Below are 18,746 nucleotides of genomic sequence, written 5' to 3' on the forward strand. Positions count from 1 at the left end.
GACCTAATGTTGAGGAGCCCAATGTTTAAAAGAATCCATTCCTTCATCCTTCTGTCCATCCATTTTCCACCAGCTGTCTGGGTCTGGGTTATTACAGCAGACTAAGCAAAGATGACCAGATGTCCACCTCCTCTAACTCCTCTGGAGGTTCCTAGACCGGCTAGGACATATGATCTCTACAGTATGTCTCAGGTCTTCCCTGAGGTCTTCCCCTGGTTAGACATGCCAAAAACATCTCACCAGGGAATCAGGTGCCAGAATGACCTCCACTGACTCCTTTCGATGTGGAGCGGCTGCAGCTCCTCCTGAATGTCTGTGCTTCTCCACCCCGTCCCTTCACACTCCCTGTGAAGGAAGGATCTGCAATTGAGTTCTTTCACTCACTATCGAAAGCCCGTGGCTATAGGTGAGAGTAGGAATATAGATTGACCAGTATATCAAGAGCTTTGCCTTTTTGGACAAAGTCTCTCTTCACCACAGCTGACCCGTTCAATGTCCACATCAATGCCGACGTCATTCCGATCGGCCTGTTGAGCTGTCAGCCCCTTCTTACTTCACTTGTGGACAAGATCAGAAGGTACTCATCCGCTTGAGGTGACACCTCATCCTCCTCAACCTGGAGAGGGCACTCCACCCTTTGCTGGCTAAGAACTATGACCTCAGACTTGGAGGTGCTGACCCTCATCCCGACTGCTTCACACTTTGTCCACAAACTGCCACACTGTGCAACCTGAGGAAGTCAACAGGACCGCATCATCAGCAAACCCGAGGTCCACCCTTTAGCTGTCCCTAGGAAGTTCTGTCCATAAAAAATTATGAACAGGCTTGGTAACAAAGGGCAACCCCACCGGAAACAAAGCAAACCACACTCTCACTCTGGTGGTACAGGAGCTGATTTTAGAGAATTATTATGGAAACCACATGTGGGAGGGTCAATGAAAGGGAAGCAAAGCCAAGCCACACTGGTGTTGAACCTCATCTACACAGGCCTCCTCAGAACAATCAGGAGGCTTTCTGGTTTAAAGGGACAACAAAAGACTCATCACTCAAAGAGCCTGCTTTCACTTTCTCGGAAAACATGCGTTTCCTGAAATCTTGTCATGAAGTACGAGGACATCGATCTCCAGTGATTAAATTCGAGGAAATACCTCATCCTGGCTGCAGGTTGACAGTTGTACGACTGCCCCCACCCACCGACCCGACCACCTATATTTCAAAGCATTGCTTAATGCGGATTCTTCAACATAAAAATGCTTTCCAGTAAAGAGGCATCAAATACGCAGTCCCACTCCTCTCACATCAACTGGCCTCATGCAAACACTCCGACATCCTCACTCCCTGTCCTTTGAACTCCTGCAATCTGGCGTCTTGGCTGAAATACGACTATTTACTTTCGCCTTTCAGTTTCTAAATTTCAAATATTTTTTTCCCTCCAGCTTGTTTATTATTATTATTATAAATGTACTAATAATTATTATTTTTAAGTGCTGTTTATACAGGGCAAGGCACGCAATTGTCTCGGTTTACCTAAAGCGCCCACTTTCAGAAACAAATCGGCTAAAGAATGTAGGCCATAAAACTTTGGGAAAACACATCGCTGACATTTGGAGGAGTGAGTGTGGTGTGTTTGTGTGGCTGAGGCTGCTCTGTCTTCTGGAAAGTGGAGTGGCCAAGGGGCACACACACCCCCCTCATCCACCCCATCCAATGCCTACGGTGGCCAGGCTGTGTCAAGGAGGTGGAGCTTATCTCGTGATGGGCAGATCTTCCTCAGTCCCATCCAGCTTACAGTGCATCCAGAAAGTATTCACAGCGCATCACATTTTCCACATTTTGTTATGTTACAGCCTTATTCCAAAATGGATTCAATTCATTTTTTTCCTCAGAATTCTACACACAACACCCCATAATGACAACGTGAAAAAAGTTTATGTGAGGTTTTTGCAAATTTATTAAAAATAAAAAAACTGAGAAAGCACATGTACATAAGTATTCACAGCCTTTGCCATGAAGCTCAGAATTGAGCTCAGGTGCATCCTGTTTCCCCTGATCATCCTTGAGATGTTTCTGCAGCTTCATTGGAGTCCACCTGTGGTAAATTCAGTTGACTGGACATGATTTGGAAAGGCACACACCTGTCTATATAAGGTCCCACAGTTGACAGTTCATGTCAGAGCACAAACCAAGCATGAAGTTAAAGGAATTGTCTGTAGACCTCCGAGACAGGATTGTCTGAAGGCACAAATCTGGGGAAGGTTACAGAAAAATTTCTGCTGCTTTGAAGGTCCCAATGACCACAGTGGCCTCCATCATCCGTAAGTGGAAGAAGTTGGAAACCACCAGGACTCTTCCTAGAGCTGGCCGGCCATCTAAACTGACTGAATGGGGGAGAAGGGCTTTAGTCAGGGAGGTGACCAAGAACCTGATGGTCACTCTGTCAGAGCTGCAGAGGTCCTCTGTGGAGAGAGGATAACCTTCCAGAAGGACAACCATCTCTGCAGCAATCCACCAATCAGGCCTGTATGGTAGAGTGGCCAGACGGAAGCCACTCCTTAGTAAAAGGCACATGGCAGCCCACCTGGAGTTTGCCAAAAGGCACCTGAAGGACTCTCAGACCATGAGAAAGAAAATTCTCTGGTCTGATGAGACAAAGATTGAACTCTTTGGTGTGAATGCCAGGAGTCACATTTGGGGGAAACTTGGCACCATCCCTACAGTGAAGCATGGTGGTGGCAGCATCATGCTGTGGGGATGTTTTTCAGCGGCAGGAACTGGGAGACTAGTCAGGATAAAGGGAAAGATGACTGCAGCAATGTACAGAGACATCCTGGATGAAAACCTGCTCCAGAGTGCTCTTGACCTCAGACTGGGGCGACGGTTCATCTTTCAGCAGGACAACGACCCTAAGCACACAGCCAAGATATCAAAGGAGTGGCTTAAGGTCAACTCTGTGAATGTCCTTGAGTGGCCCAGCCAGAGCCCAGACTTGAATCCGATTGAACATCTCTGGGGAGATCTTAAAATGGCTGTGCACCGACGCTTCCCATCCAACCTGATGGAGCTTGAGAGGTGCTGCAAAGAGGAATGGGCGAAACTGGCCAAGGATAGGTGTGCCAAGCTTGTGGCATCATATTCAACAAGACTTGAGGCTGGAATTGCTGCCAAAGGAGCATCGACAAAGTATTGAGCAAAGGCTGTGAATACTTATGGACATGGGATTTCTCAGTTTTTTTATTTTTAATAAATTTGCAAAAACCTCAAGTAAACTTTTTTCCTGTTGTCATTATGGGGTGTTGTGTGCAGAATTTTGAGGAAAAAAATTAATTTAATCCATTTTGGAATAAGGCTGTAACATAACAAAATGTGGAAAAAGTGATGCGCTGTGAATACTTTCTGGATGCACTGTATATGGCCCCTCCCCTTTGAGTCTCATTTGCATTACTTTGTCTCATACTGAATCTTTTAAAAAAGTGACCATCCTCCCTGTCTTTGTCACATTTTCAACGGGGGCTCAGCTGGGTTGAATAACTGGCTCAGGCTCAATGCTCTCCGTTTCCAGCTTCCAGCTTAGCAGATGCTTTTGTCCAAAGCGACTTTGAGCAAACACAAGTGGAGGGAATGTTTGGGAGCAAATATAACAAGACAAGGGTACAAAATAGACCCTCAGAAGTGAAGAGCTCAGGGCAAAATGCAAGCTCATTACACTTTCTTAGTTACAGGAAGCCATCATCTATTAGACATAAGTTCACCAAATTATGGAGAGTCATCAAAGGTTTCTTAAATGGGTTGAGAGAATCAGAATTCCTAATGGAGGTGGGTGGCTCATTCCACCATCTTCTAGCTACACATGGAAGGAGTCTGGGCTGAGATTTGATACCACGCCTAGGTGGGGATCACGAGATGTGGTTCATCAGCAGACTTGAGTAGAACGGAGCAGAGGACCACTCCAGTGTCTCCATATACTGCATGTCGAGGAACACACTGCACACCCTGTTCAGATCAGCTACACACTAAGACAAATGACACCAAGCGTTTGCATTTGCCGCTGTTACCAACACTAGATAACATGTCAGTCAACTGTGATATGCATAGCTCAAGAACATCAGAATGTGACCGTCACTTCACTGAAAGGCGCAATGAAATGAGATTTTTTTGTTCACTTCATGATACTGCAGCATGGAGTCACTGATATGCCAACACCAAAAATCTCTGCGTAAGATTTATGAATGGTTGAAATTTTGCCAATTTGTTTGCCAAGTTCATGTTTTATAAATCCTAACTTTTGCGTAAGAAATGACTTATGCACATTTTATACATGACGCCCCAGGTACGCCCATGCATGAGGTAACACAGGACATTTGTAGAGGTTGGCATTTCAATTGACTTTACACATTCAGTTCTTTGGCACTGTTAAAGTGATATGGTTGTCCCAGGGGATAACAGGTTTAAAAGAGAGAGAATTTTTGGGGGTCCAACCAGGCTATCCCCGTTTACTTCTCATTCCAAATGGCACAATGGCATAAAAGGAAATGAAACAATCACCATGAAAATAAGATGGATGCTATTAATCAGGCTTTCTGTTCAGCCTTTTAAAAATTTTGGAGCTCTGGTCGTTCCGGGTTGGTCATGTTTTTATAGCCCAGTGACCAGAAGAGGTGGAGTCAGTTGCTCTGACTGGATGTTTTCTCTGGACTTTTGGAGGAAAAGCATCTCCTCTTGGCCCAGGTGGTGATATCACATACCTGGGAAGAACTTGGAGGGTGACACACATGTGTGACAGTGAATCGATTGTTTTGATTCATCAATAAAATTCAAGGTTGGGAAGTCCGGTTTGGAGTGGGTCCTCATTAATTGATTCCATTAAATATCCATGCATCCATCCATTTTCCAACCCGCTAAATCCGAACACAGGATCACGGGGGTCTGCTGGAGCCAATCCCAGCCAACACAGGGCACAAGGCAGGAACCAGTCCCGGGCAGGGTGCCAACCCACCGCAGGACACACACAAACACACCCACACACCAAGTACACACTAGGGCCAATTTAGAATCGCCAATCCACCTAACCTGCATGTCTTTGGACTGTGGGAGAAAACCGGAGCGCCCGGAGGAAACCCACGCAGACACGGGGAGAACATGCAAGGTGGCACAGTGGTAGTGCTGCTGCTTTGCAGTAAGGAGACTGTGGGTTCGCTTCCTGGGTCCTCCCTGTGTGGAGAGCAGTTTGAGTAGTGAGAAAAGTGCTATATAAATGTAAAGAATTATTATTATTATTATTATTATTATAAATAGAAATCATCATATGCACAACAAAGGAGAAATGCAATGAACAGCATAAATGGGATCCCTCAGGAGAAAATATTATTGTTTTTATGGAACAGCCGAAAGAAGAAGAAGAAGAATTATTATTGATAATCCGAGTCCACCAAGTGACTTGGAATCATAATGTTAGGTATTTCTCATTTATGTCCAACCCAATGACCTAGAAATCTCAAAGGTATTTACACAGGGCTGTGTGCTGCTCTAAGTGGTGTTGTCTTCTGTATTTAATTTGTGGAGATCTTTCCTAGCCCAAACTTCCTCAACATAAAAACATAATAAGCTAAAACATAACATATTTGTGGGGCTCGGCCGGGCACAGCCCGAAGAGGCAACGTGGGTCCCCCTTCCCATGGGCTCACCACCTATGGGAGGGGCCAAGGAGGTCGGGTGCAGTGTGAGTTGGGTGGTGGCCGAAGGCGGGGACCTTGGCGGTCTGATCCTCGGCTACAGAAGCTGGCTCTTGGGACGTGGAATGTCACCTCTCTGAAGGGGAAGGAGCCTGAGCTAGTGCGTGAGGTCGAGAGGTTCCGGCTAGATATAGTCGGACTCACCTCGACGCACAGCTTGGACTCTGGAACCAATCTCCTTGAGAGGGGCTGGACTCTGTACCACTCTGGAGTTGCCCCCGGTGAGAGGCGCCGAGCGGGTGTGGGTATACTTATTGCCCCCTGACTTGGAGCCTGTACATTGGGGTTTACCCTGGTAGACGAGAGGGTAGCCTCCCTTCGCCTTTGGGTGGGGTGACGGGTCCTAACTGTTGTTTGTGCGTATGCACCGAACAGCAGTTCGGAGTACCCACCCTTTTTGGAGTCCCTGGAGGGGGTGCTAGAGGGCATACCTTCTGGGGACTCCCTCGTTCTGCTGGGAGACTTCAATGCTCACGTGGGTAATGACAGTGAGACCTGGAAGGGCGTGATTGGGAGGAATGGTCCCCCCGATCTGAACCCGAGTGGTGTTTTCTTATTGGACTTCTGTGCTCGTCACGGATTGTCCATAACGAACACCATGTTCAAGCATAGGGCTGTTCATATGTGCACTTGGCACCAGGACACCCTAGGCCTCAGTTCGATGATCGACTTTGTGGTTGTGTCGTCGGACTTGCGGCCACATGTCTTGGACACTCGGGTGAAGAGAGGGGCGGAGCTGTCAACTGATCACCACCTGGTGGTGAGTTGGCTCTGATGGTGGGGGAGGATGCCGGTCAGGCGTGGTAGGCCCAAACGTGTTGTGAGGGTCTGCTGGGAACGTCTGGCAGAGCCCCCTGTCTGAAGTAGCTTCAACTCCCACCTCCGGCAGAACTTCGACCATGTCCCGAGGGAGGTGGGGGACATTGAGTCCGAATGGGCCATGTTCCGTGCCTCTATTGTTGAGGCAGCTGACCGGAGCTGTGGCCGTAATGTGGTCAGTGCCTGTCGTGGCGGCAATCCTCGAACCCATTGGTGGACACCGGCGGTGAGGGATGCCGTCAAGCTGAAGAAGGCGTCCTACAGGACCCTTTTGTCCTGTGGGACCCTGGAGGCAGCTGATAGGTACCGGCAGGCCAAGCGGAATGCGGCTTCGGTGGTTGCTGAGGCAAAAACTTGGGCGTGGGAGGAGTTCGGGGAGGCCATGGAGAACGACTTTCGGATGGCTTCGAGGAGATTCTGGTCCACCATCCGGCGTCTCAGGAAGGGGAAGCAGTGCAGTGTCAACACTGTATATGGTGGGGATGGTGCGCTGCTGACCTCGACTCGGGACGTTGTGGGTCGGTGGGGGGAGTACTTCGAAGACCTCCTCAATCCCATTAATATGCCTTCCAATGAGGAAGCAGAGCCTGGGGACTCGGAGGTGGGCTCCCCCATCTCTGGGACTGAGGTCACCGAGGTGGTCAAAAAACTCCTTGGTGGCAGGGCCCCGGGGGTGGATGAGATACGCCCGGAATTCCTCAAAGGCTCTGGATGTTGTAGGGCTGTCTTGGTTGACACGCCTCTGCAACATCGCATGGACATCAGGGACAGTGCCTCTGGATTGGCAGACCGGGGTGGTGGTCCCCCTCTTTAAGAAGGGGGATCGGAGGGTGTGTTCCAACTACAGAGGGATCACACTCCTCAGCCTCCCTGGAAAAGTCTATTTAGGGGTCCTGGAGAGGAGGGTCCGTCGGATAGTCGAGCCTCAGATTCAGGAGGAACAGTGTGGTTTTCGTCCTGGTCGCGGAACAGTGGACCAACTCTACACCCTTAGCAGGGACCTGGAGGGTGCATGGGAGTTTGCTCAACCAGTCTACATGTGTTTTGTGGACTTGGAAAAGGCATTCGACCGTGTCCCTCGGGGAATCCTGTGGGGGGTGCTCTGAGAGTATGGGATACCGGCCCCCCTGATAAGAGCTGTTCAGTCCCTGTACGATCGGTGCCAGAGCTTGGTCCGCATTGCCGGCAGTAAGTCGAACCCGTTTCCAGTGAGAGTTGGACTCCGCCAGGGCTGCCCTTTGTCACCGATTCTGTTCATAACTTTTATGGACAGAATTTCTAGGCGCAGCCAGCATGTTGAGGAGGTCCGGTTTGGTGGGCTCAGGATTGGGTCACTGCTTTTTGCAGATGATGTTGTCCTGTTTGCTTCATCAGGCCGTGATCTTCAGCTCTCTCTGGATCAGTTCGCAGCCTAGTGTGAAGCGGCTGGGATGAGAATCAGCACCTCCAAATCCGAGAACATGGTCCTCAGCCGGAAAAGGGTGGAGTGCCCTCTCAGGGTTGGTAGCGAGATCCTGCCCCAAGTGGAGGAGTTCAAGTATCTCGGGGTCTTGTTCACGAGTGAGGGAAGAATGGAGCGTGAGATCGACAGGCGGATCGGTGCGGCATCCGCAGTAATGCGGGCGCTGCATCGGTCTGTCGTGGTGAAAAAGGAGCTGAGCCGCAAGGCGAAGCTCTCAATTTACCAGTCGATCTATGTTCCTACCCTCACCTATGGTCATGAACTATTGGTAGTGACCGAAAGAACGAGATCGCGAATACAAGCGGCTGAAATGAGTTTCCTCCGCAGGGTGTCTGGGCTTTCCCTTAAAGATAGGGTGAGAAGCTCAATCATCAGGGAGGGGCTCAGAGTAGAGCCGCTGCTCCTCCGCATCGAGAGGTGTCAGATGAGGTGGCTTGGGCATCTGATCAGGATGCCTCTTGGACGCCTCCCTGGTGAGGTGTCCCAGGCACGTCCAACCGGGAGGAGGCCCCGGGGAAGACCCAGGACACGCTGGAGGGACTATGTCTCTCGACTGGCCTGGGAACGCCTTGGGATTCTCCCGGAAGAGCTAGAAGAAGTGGCCGGGGAGAGGGAAGTCTGGGCATCTCTGCTCAAGCTGCTGCCCCCGCGACCTGACCTCGGATAAGCAGGAGACAGTGGATGGATGGATGGATGGATAACATATTTGGCAAAACAGGAGGAGACCATTCCACCCATCAGTCTCATTTGTTTAGCTAATAGCTAAGCTGTCCGACTACATCTCATCCATGTGCTTCTTCAAGGTTGTCAATGTTTCTGATTCATCTCCATGTCTTCTTCCATATTCCTACAGCTCTTTGCATAAAGAAGTGCTTCCTGATTTCAGTTCTAAATGTACTTCCCTTTCATTTCCACTGGTGGTCTTGTGTATGTAATTCTAAATGTAGTCGAAAGAATTTAAGTAGATCTTTTTTTATCAATGCCTTTGAGGATTATGAAATAAATAAATGCTGTTGTTGCTATGACTATCAAGTGTTTGTGCTGGTCTCTGGAAATTATTATTATTATTATTATTATTATTATTATTATTATTATTATCTCTCTATTATAAAAAACAATCCTGGAATGAAACAGTAGGGCGTAGAGACATGATCTTCACGTTAAGATCACGCAAGACACTTAAAAGACCCACAAGGACCTTAAACATAAGACATTGTGCCGAGAGATTGACCCAGGACCGTCTCGTGATGACGTAGAACAGGGGTCCTCAATCACAGTCCTGGAGGGCCGCAGTGACTGCAGGTTTTTGTTCAAACCCGGTTGCTTAATTAGAAAGCAATTCTTGCCAATAATTTAATTTCATAGCTTGTTAGTGCTTTAACACTGCTATGTCAGGTAATTCTCATATCTTAGATTTTCTTCCCCTTTCTAAGGATATCATCCAAATGATTTGAAGGCTCAAATGGATGAGTAATTCACAGTCCTTCACTTTCCTGCTAACTATTTAATTAAATCAATAATGCATGATAAATACACACAGGTGTAAATGGTAACTAGTTAAATGGAGAAATGCTGGTCTCTTTTGTCATTTGCATGTTATTGCTAATTAGGAGCAATTAAAAGCCAAGAATACAGCTTTTTAAGACTAAAATAAGCAATAAGGGTTCAAAATCTTAATGAGCAAGACCACTAAAGTGAAGCAGAACTGTTACTTGAACAATAAGTGGTTCTGTTTAAGCAATTGGGTTTGAGCAAAAACCTGCAGCCACTGCGGCCCTCCAGGACTGTGATTGAGGACCCCTGATGTAGAACATGAGATTCTTGCAAGACACTCCCTACTTACAATCAATATCAAATAAGACAATGGGGCAGCAAAACATTCAGTCGTGTAAAGGCTTTGAGCACACACAGATCCAGGGTCTCAGTGCATATAAAGCGTATAAGGACAATACGTTATAAATGAAACGTCGACAACTAAGCAAAGAAGAAAGCAGCGTGGAGAAAAGAGACTCAAAAGCGTTGGAGAGAAAAGAGCAAAAAAGAAAAAAAGAATAATTGAGGTGCAAATTCAGAAAATAAGGAAAGTAATAATCAGCCCGTAACAAGTGGAATTGAAACAAAGCACATCCAATCGGCCTCAGAATTAAAAGACAGAGTAAAAGACAAAGCAGAACTTCATAAAGACGTTCACAAACATTGGCACTATACACATGCAGAGCAGATTATGTAAGCAGTGGAATTCAAAAGGCTCAAAAAAAAAAATCTTATGTGCGATACAAATGTGGAGAAAGTTAAAGAATATGAAAGTAGGAAAATTAGAAAGTATAAAAAAAAGAAAGTAAAGATCGCAGGAGCGCAAACAGACGGAAATTATTACTCAAAAAAAGGGAAAATATTCACCACAGAGCAGGTGTCATTGAAAAAAAAAGCAGAACAAAGTGAGGTCAGAAATAAAAGACAATGTAGAAAACAAAGTAAAACGTCATAAAGAGGTTAAAAAACAATGGGGCCAAACACATGCAGAGCAGGTTAGAGAAAATGAAAACTGGAATTCAAAAGACTCAAAAAAAACGTAGGCGTGAAACACATGCAGAGCGAGATACAGAATATGAAAGCAGAAAAAAACGACAGTGTCAAGAAAAAGTAAACATCGCATTAGCGCAAAAAAAGAAATTATTATTATTAATAATAATAATAATAATAATAATTCATTACATTTATATATTACTCAGAGAAATAACGAAAAGGTGAATAGAGATTGAATATATGGACACAGGTGATTTGTCAGAAGTATGTAAATATTGTAAGGCTTTGAAGTTTAAGTCAGAGAATTTCAAAAACGTGGTTTACCTCACATGCATTTATTGGTTACTTTGCAAAAAAAATTATTAAGTGCTGATGATGTCGATTGTATTGTCTGTGCTGAAATTCCAAGCAGAGAAGCTTATCCTGAATTAGGGTACAAAGTCATTAAACACACGTCTCACTGACCTCATTTAAAAGATTCAGCACGTTGGGACTCGAAAGATTCCAAATATTGTTTTTAACAAAGTTCTGAAATAAAAGTGAAACTAATGAAATAGCAACAATTCAAAGAAAAAAAAAATTTTAAAAGTGTGTATCCGGAAAACCAAACACGGGGGTTGGCGAGCGAAGTGAGCAGGGGGTGAAGCCCCCTAGTTATTATTATTATACAATTACTGTAAGTGTAACAGCTATTGTGGATACAGAAAATCTTTCAGACCCCTTCATTTTTTAAACTTTTTGTTATGTCTATTAATCCCAATGGGAAATTCACAATTTAACTGATAAAGTATCTATCTATCTATCTATCTATCTATCTATCTATCTATCTATCTATCTATCTATCTATCTATCTATCTATCTATCTATCTATCTATCTATCTATCTATCTATCTATCTATCTATCTATCTATCTATCTATCTATCTATCTGAATGAATTGCCTGCAGAGCTTAGAGGCAGAATTGTGTTGAGGCACACATCTAGGAAAGGCTGTAAATAAAATCCTTCAGGTATAGGAGGTTTCTAATAACACAGTGGCCCCCATAATTCTTAAATGGAAACAGAAATTAGCTAAACTGAGCAATCATGGGAGAAGCACCATGGTAAGTGAGGCGATCAAGAACCTGATGGTCACTCCGGCTGAGCTCCAGAGAGCATCTGTGAAGATGGACAACCATCACTGCAAAACTCTACCAATTTGGTCTTTTTGACCGAGTGGTCAGACAAAATCCTCTTTTCAGTGAAAGATTCACAGAAGCCCACTTTGGAGTTTGCAAAAAAGGGCACCTAAAGAGCTTTCAGATTCTCTGGTCTGATGAAACCAAGTTTAGTGTAATGGCTGGAGGAAACTGGGCCCTGATCATCACCTCCTGCTGTTCCAATAGATAAGTATGGTGTTAGAAGCGTCATGCTTCAAGGCTGTTTTTTTAGATCAGGGGTCCCAAACTCCGGTCCTGGAGGACCACCGTGGCTGCAGGTTTTCATTCTAACCCTTTTCTGAATTAGTGACCTGTTTTTGCTGCTAATTAACTTCTTTGACTTGTTTTTTTTCTTTGTCATTCTTCTGAATTGCTTCATTTCCCTCCTTAAATGTTTTAGAATTGGGAGACTAGATAGGGTTGAGGAAAAGCTTAAAACAGCAAAGTCCAGAGATACTCTTAATGAAAAGCTGCTCCGGAGCACTTGGGACATCAGACTAGTCATCTTCCAACAGGACAAGGTATCGTCCCAGGATCTACTCTGGGGATATCATTGAGTGATCAAGCCGGAGTCTCTGGAATCTCTGGAGAGACCTGAAAACACTTGTGTACCGATGTTCTCCATCCAACCTGGAGAGAATCTTCATAGAAGAATGGCAAGAAGTCCCCAAATTGAGGTGTTTGCAAATGCAAGGACCTCAAACACAGGTCCCGCACACACACAGTGCTCCAGCACCAAGCACCATTCTATTCCTGGGCCTTTCAATGGTCCTCCTGGGGCCGCCTTTCCTCCTCTCTCCCGAGCGTTGCCTTCTTCCACCCGAATCCAGCTCTCTGATTGTAGGAAGGTGGTCCCCTTTTATCCCCACCCAGACGTGATCCAGGTGCCTCCGATGAACTTCAGGCGGCACTTCCTGGTGTGGCGGAAGTGCCACACGAGCACCCAGAAGCACTCCGGATGATCCTGGAATTCCTGGTGTGGCGGAAGTGCTGGTATCCAGGGCTCTAGGATTCTCCAGGTGCCCCCTGGCGGGGGCCACGGGACCCGATAGGGTTGAGATTCCAAGCTCGGTTCCCGTGGCCCCCATACTAACCAGGGTGGCTGCCCTCTTGTAGTCCGGGGAAGGTATAGTTCTTCCAGGTGTCCAGCCGCCTGCCACAGGGGTCTGAACATTTGAGATGATGTCATACAGTATTTCAGTTTCTTATTATTAAGATTTCAACAATTCTGTTTCCGCTTCATCTTTCTAGGGTATGGAGTGTTGCTTGATGTGAAAAAACATGCATTTAAATGATTGTAGCAACATTACAAAATGTGTGACAATTGAAGGGGTCTGAATATTTTCTAAACCCATTGTAGGAGAAATGACTTAATCAGGGACAATGGGAGGCAGAAGTGGGATTTGAATGATCTGCCCTGGAGTTTAAACTGCATTGCATTAAGTACTCCCCTTTGGGTGACCCCTGTCTGTTGTACCCTACAGTGGACTGGCATCATCAGATTCATTAGATGCCTGTTGGCCCATAGAGAGGCTCTGCCCTCCCACATGACCCTAAACTGGATTAAGCAGGTTTAAAAATGAATGGCTTGTGGTCCTGTTTATTGGTCCATATTTGACTCTTGACAGTTCTGCTTAGTCCCATCTGATGCAGGGCTGGTTCCTGTCATTTCGACTTAGGGTCCTCCACTCTGTGACATTCTGATGGAAAATGTCGACTCAGATGAATGTATGGAGGAAATCTGGTGACAGGAGGAGGCCCAATCTGTGAATAAAGATGAGACTCCGTTAACTGTGTCTTGCCAGTCACATCAGGCCATTCCAAACCGAGGAGGAATTGAAATGACAGGTGCGGCCATTCTGTTTTATAGGCACCTGGTGCTTGATGCGTTCATGTTATTTAATTCTGAGTTATGGTGGGGTCAGGATTACATACAAGGCAGGAAATAACCCTGAACAGAGGCTCCATCTCTTACTGGGTCCACTCACACACTGACACTCATCAGGCCCAGCAACCCAACATGCATGTCTTTATGATGTGAGTAGCTACAGAAAAGGCCCAAAATTAGTCCAAAAGTCTAAGACTCTGCCTTTGAGGTCTGCAACTCACTCAGCTGCTTTTATCTTAACGCCTGTCAAAGAGGCTCCAGCCAGGCAACTGTACTCTGTGAGTTCGAATACATTAGGTACTGGTCTGCTCATTATGAAAGGCGCTATATGAAACATAGGTGGATGGATGGATGGATGGATGGATGGATGGAATGAAAGATGGATTGAAGAATGAAGAATTAAATTAAGGAATACTGTTTAATGAACTGAATGAAGGAGTGGTAGATGGCTGGATGGATAAATGGATAGATGCTTTGATGAAAGATGGATGATGGATGGAAAGATAGTGGGATGGATTGAAGAGTGAAGAATAAAATGAAAGAGATGCAGTTTAATTAACAAAATGAAGGCATGGCAGACAGATGGATGGATGGATGGATGGATGGATGAATTGAAGTGTGAAGAATGAAATGAAGGAGATACAGTTTAATGAACAGAATGAAGGAGTGGTAGACAAATGGATGGATGGATGGATGGATGGATGGATGGATGGATGGATGGATGGATGAAGGATGGATTGAAGAGTGAAAAAAATGAAGGAGATACAGTTTAATGAACAGAATGAAGGAGTGGTAGATGGATGGATGGATGGATGGATGGATGGATGGATGGATGGATGGAAAGATAGTAGGATGGATGGAATGAAAGATGGATTGAAGAATGAAGAATTAAATGAAGGAAATACTGTTTAATGATCTGAATGAAGGAGTGGTAGATGGCTGGATGGATAAATGGATAGATGCTTTGATGGAAAGATGGATGGACGGATGGAAAGATAGTGGGATGGATTGAAGAGTGAAGAATAAAATAAAAGAAATGCAGTTTAATTAACAAAATGAAGGCATGGCAAACAGATGGATGGATGGATGGATGGATGGATGGATGGATGGATGGATGGATGGATGGATGGAATGAAGGATGAATTGAAGTGTGAAGAATGAAATGAAGGAGATACAGTTTAATGAACAGAATGAAGGAGTGGTAGAAAGATGGATGGATGGATGGATGGAATGAAGGATGGATTGAAGAGTGAAAAAAATGAAGGAGATACAGTTTAATGAACAGAATGAAGGAGTGGTAGATGGATGGATGGATGGATGGATGGATGGATGGATGGATGGTAAAAATTATTGATTAATAAACCGATGGATGGAGTAATTAGTGGATAGAAAAAATGGCAAATGGATGGAATGAAGGACTGTTGGGTGGGCAGAGTGAGGAATGGAGAGATTGGTAAATGGATCAGATGAAGGGTGGAAGGATAGATGAATAGATGGAATGAAGAGCTGATGGACAGATGCAATTAAGGATAAATGGATGGAGTGAAAGAAGGAAAGATGGGTGGAAAATGGAATGAAGAGTGAATTGTTTGAGTGAAATAGAGGACTGACAAGTGGATGAAGAATAGAATGAAGAAGTGATGGATGAATGGATGGTTAGATGGGTGTTTGAAAGAATAGATGGATGGAATGAAAGAAAATAAATTGAATGAAGTAATGACTAGTTGGTGGATGGATGGATGGATGAAGTAATTAGTGGCTAAATAGAAAAAAAGACAAATAGATGGAATGAAGAACTGATGAAGAGGTATAGTGAAACATGGAGGGATGGATGCATGTATCAAACAAAGGATGGATGAGTGGCAGAATGGAATGAAGGATGAATTGTTTGAGTGAAAAAGAGTGGAATAGTTGAGCACATAGAATGAAGGAGTGAATGATGGAAGAATTGATGGATGAAAAAAGAATGGATGGAAAAATGGAAGGATGAAACAAAAGATCAATGAGTTAATGAAGTAAAGGGGATGAGTGAAAGAAGAGAATGAAGGACTGATGGATTTGGAAGGTGGATAGATAGATGGAATGAAGGATGAGAGGACTGAGGGAAGAAAGGATGGATGGATGGATGAATATGGGAGAAAAGAGGGACGGATGGATGGATAGATGGATGGAATAATAAAGTAAAGATGGAATGAAGGAAGAACACATAGATAGATAGATAGATAGATAGATAGATAGATAGATAGATAGATAGATAGATAGATAGATAGATATGAAAGGCACTATATAATAGATAGATAGATAGATAGATAGATAGATAGATAGATAGATAGATAGATAGATAGATAGATAGATAGATAGATAGATAGATAGATAGATGTGAAAGCCACTATATGATAGATAGATAGATAGATAGATAGATAGATAGATAGATAGATAGATAGATAGATAGATAGATAGATAGATAGATAGATAGATAGATAGATAGATAGATAGATAGATAGATACTCCTATTTGGGGAATGCTGTTTTCAGAATGATGTGTGTCATTAAGTTCCTGGTGACACTGATGTAAAGCCACTTGGAGGAAGGCCCACTGTGTGACTCGGAGTTTTACAAATTAACTTTCTGAGAGCTTCTAGGGACAAAATCCCCAATGTGTGTGAATGGAGCCATGACAGCAGTGCATAACTATTATATGAAGTGTAATTTTAAAGGGGCAAACAGGGTCACTGTTACATGATCATCACAGTAAGATGGGGAGGTGGGCATGGTGAGTTGTTAAGACTGGTGGCTGCCCTGCTCTTTCAGGTACTTTAAATTCTATGATATGAAAACCAAAGAAGAAAAATCGGCTGTGGATGTAAATGTTCGTAAAGGGAAATTGAATTCCCTCAAATCCAAGTTGGTGCCATTCTTCTTCTTCTTTGTCTTTCGGCTACTCTCATTAGGGGTTGCCACTGCATAGTGAAAACAGACAGAGAAGTGTATTTGTGTATCTGAAGATCTGCTATAAATTAAACCAGTAGGGGGCACTGAAAGAGCAGTTTGTTTGGAAAAAAAAGTGAGGAAAACGAAAGAAGGAGCCCCTGAGTACACAGTGCTGAGTCTGTTAAAGCACACACTTTCTTTTGTTTAAAGGTGTTCTATAGGTGCCCCCCCCACCCCCACCCTTGCTTTACACACACCGACCTAAGTGTCCCCACATACTCAGGCTCCCAGTGAGCTCCCCAGTATGGCTGCACTGCACTGTCTAGATATTTTCCTTTGTGTGTCTGTTAGTTGCGATGCTCTGGCTGCTTTGATATAATTATAGCATGGATGTTATTTTAAATCACGTCTCAGTAAGAGGCAGCGTGACGCAGCGGCAGATGGAGGGTCTGATTAGGGAGCCGCGGGTCAGGTTTATTTGACAAGAGACAGTGGCAGCTCACCACCATTGTTTTCCTTGCCCCTGGTGTAGAAATCTAAAGAAGAGCCGGGAAAGCTGGTTGTCACTTATGGTGGGCCTGGGAAATAAGGGAGTGGTAGAGACCAGGTAGGGGGTGGGGGTTGGCATCTTATCAGGAAAAGAATAGGAGGGCCAAGGTGCCCCTGACATGAGGGTCTAAGAGACAGATGCTGCGTTCAATGAAGAGAAACAGAAAATGAGAAATACTCGAGCCGAGAATCAGAGAAAAGGAGCACCACAAATGTCACCATCTGGGTGACAAGCAACGAGACTGGTGCCATCCTGTACTGCAAAAAGAGGGACAAACTGACTGAGATCATTCAGAACCATGTGAATCATGCATGTGAACTGAACTTGAGTCAAAATGGTATGATATGGCAACACAGTCCTAGGGATGTGTAATACAGGGGGTCTGTGGGGTCAGCTTTATACGCTCTCTCTCTCTCTCTATATATATATATATATACAGTATATATGTGTGTATACAGGTGCTGGTCATAAAATTAGAATATCATGACACAGTTGATTTATTTCAGTAATTCCATTCAAAAAGTGAAACTTGTATATTAGATTCATTCATTACACACAGACTGACGTATTTCAAATGTTTATTTCTTTTAATGTTGATGATTATAACTGACAACTAATGAAAGTCCCAAATTCAGTATCTTGGAAAATTAGAATATTGTGAGAAGGTTCAATATTGAAGACACCTGGTGCCACACTCTAATCAGCTAATTAACTCAAAAGCCTTTAAATGGTCTCTCAGTCGAGTTCTGTAGGCTACACAATCATGAGGAAGACTGCTGACTTGACAGTTGTCCAAAAGACGACCATTGACACCTCGCACAAGTAGGGCAAGACACAAAAGGTCATTGCTAAAGAGGCTGGCTGTTCACAGAGCTCTGTGTCCAAGCACATTAATAGAGAGGCGAAGGGAAGGACAAGATGTGGTAGAAAAAAGTGGACAAGCAATAGGGATAACCGCACCCTGGAGAGGATTGTGAAACAAAACCCATTGAAAAATGTGGGGGAGATTCACAAAGAGTGGACTGCAGCTGGAGTCAGTGCTTCAAGAACCACCACGCACAGACGTATGCAAGACATGGGTGTCAGCTGTCGTATTCCTTGTGTCAAGCCACTCTTGAACAAGAGACAGCGTCAGAAGCGTCTCGCCTTTGGACTGCTGCTGAGTGGTCCAAAGTTATGTTCTCTGATGAAAGTAAATTTTGCATTTCCTTTGGAAATCAAGGTCCCAGAGTCTGGAGGAAGAGAGAAGAGGCACAGAATCCACGTTGCGTGAGGTCCAGTGTAAAGTTTCCACAGTCAGTGATGGTTTGGGGTGCCATGTCATCTGCTGGTGTTGGTCCATTGTGTTTTCTGAGGTCCAAGGTCAACGCAGCCGTCTACCAGGAAGTTTTAGAGCACTTCATGCTTCCTGCTGCTGACGAACTTTCTGGAGATGCAGATTTCATTTTCCAACAGGACCTGGCACCTGCACACAGTGCCAAAGCTACCAGTACCTGGTTTAAGGACCATGGTATCCCTGTTCTTGATTGGCCAGCAAACTCGCCTGACCTTAACCCCATAGAAAATCTATGGGGTATTGTGAAGAGGAAGATGCAATACGCCAGACCCAACAATTCAGAAGAGCTGAAGGCCACTATCAGAGCA

This window comes from Erpetoichthys calabaricus, chromosome 3, assembly GCF_900747795.2.
Source record: "Erpetoichthys calabaricus chromosome 3, fErpCal1.3, whole genome shotgun sequence".
In the NCBI taxonomy this organism is placed as follows: Eukaryota; Metazoa; Chordata; class Cladistia; order Polypteriformes; family Polypteridae; genus Erpetoichthys; species Erpetoichthys calabaricus.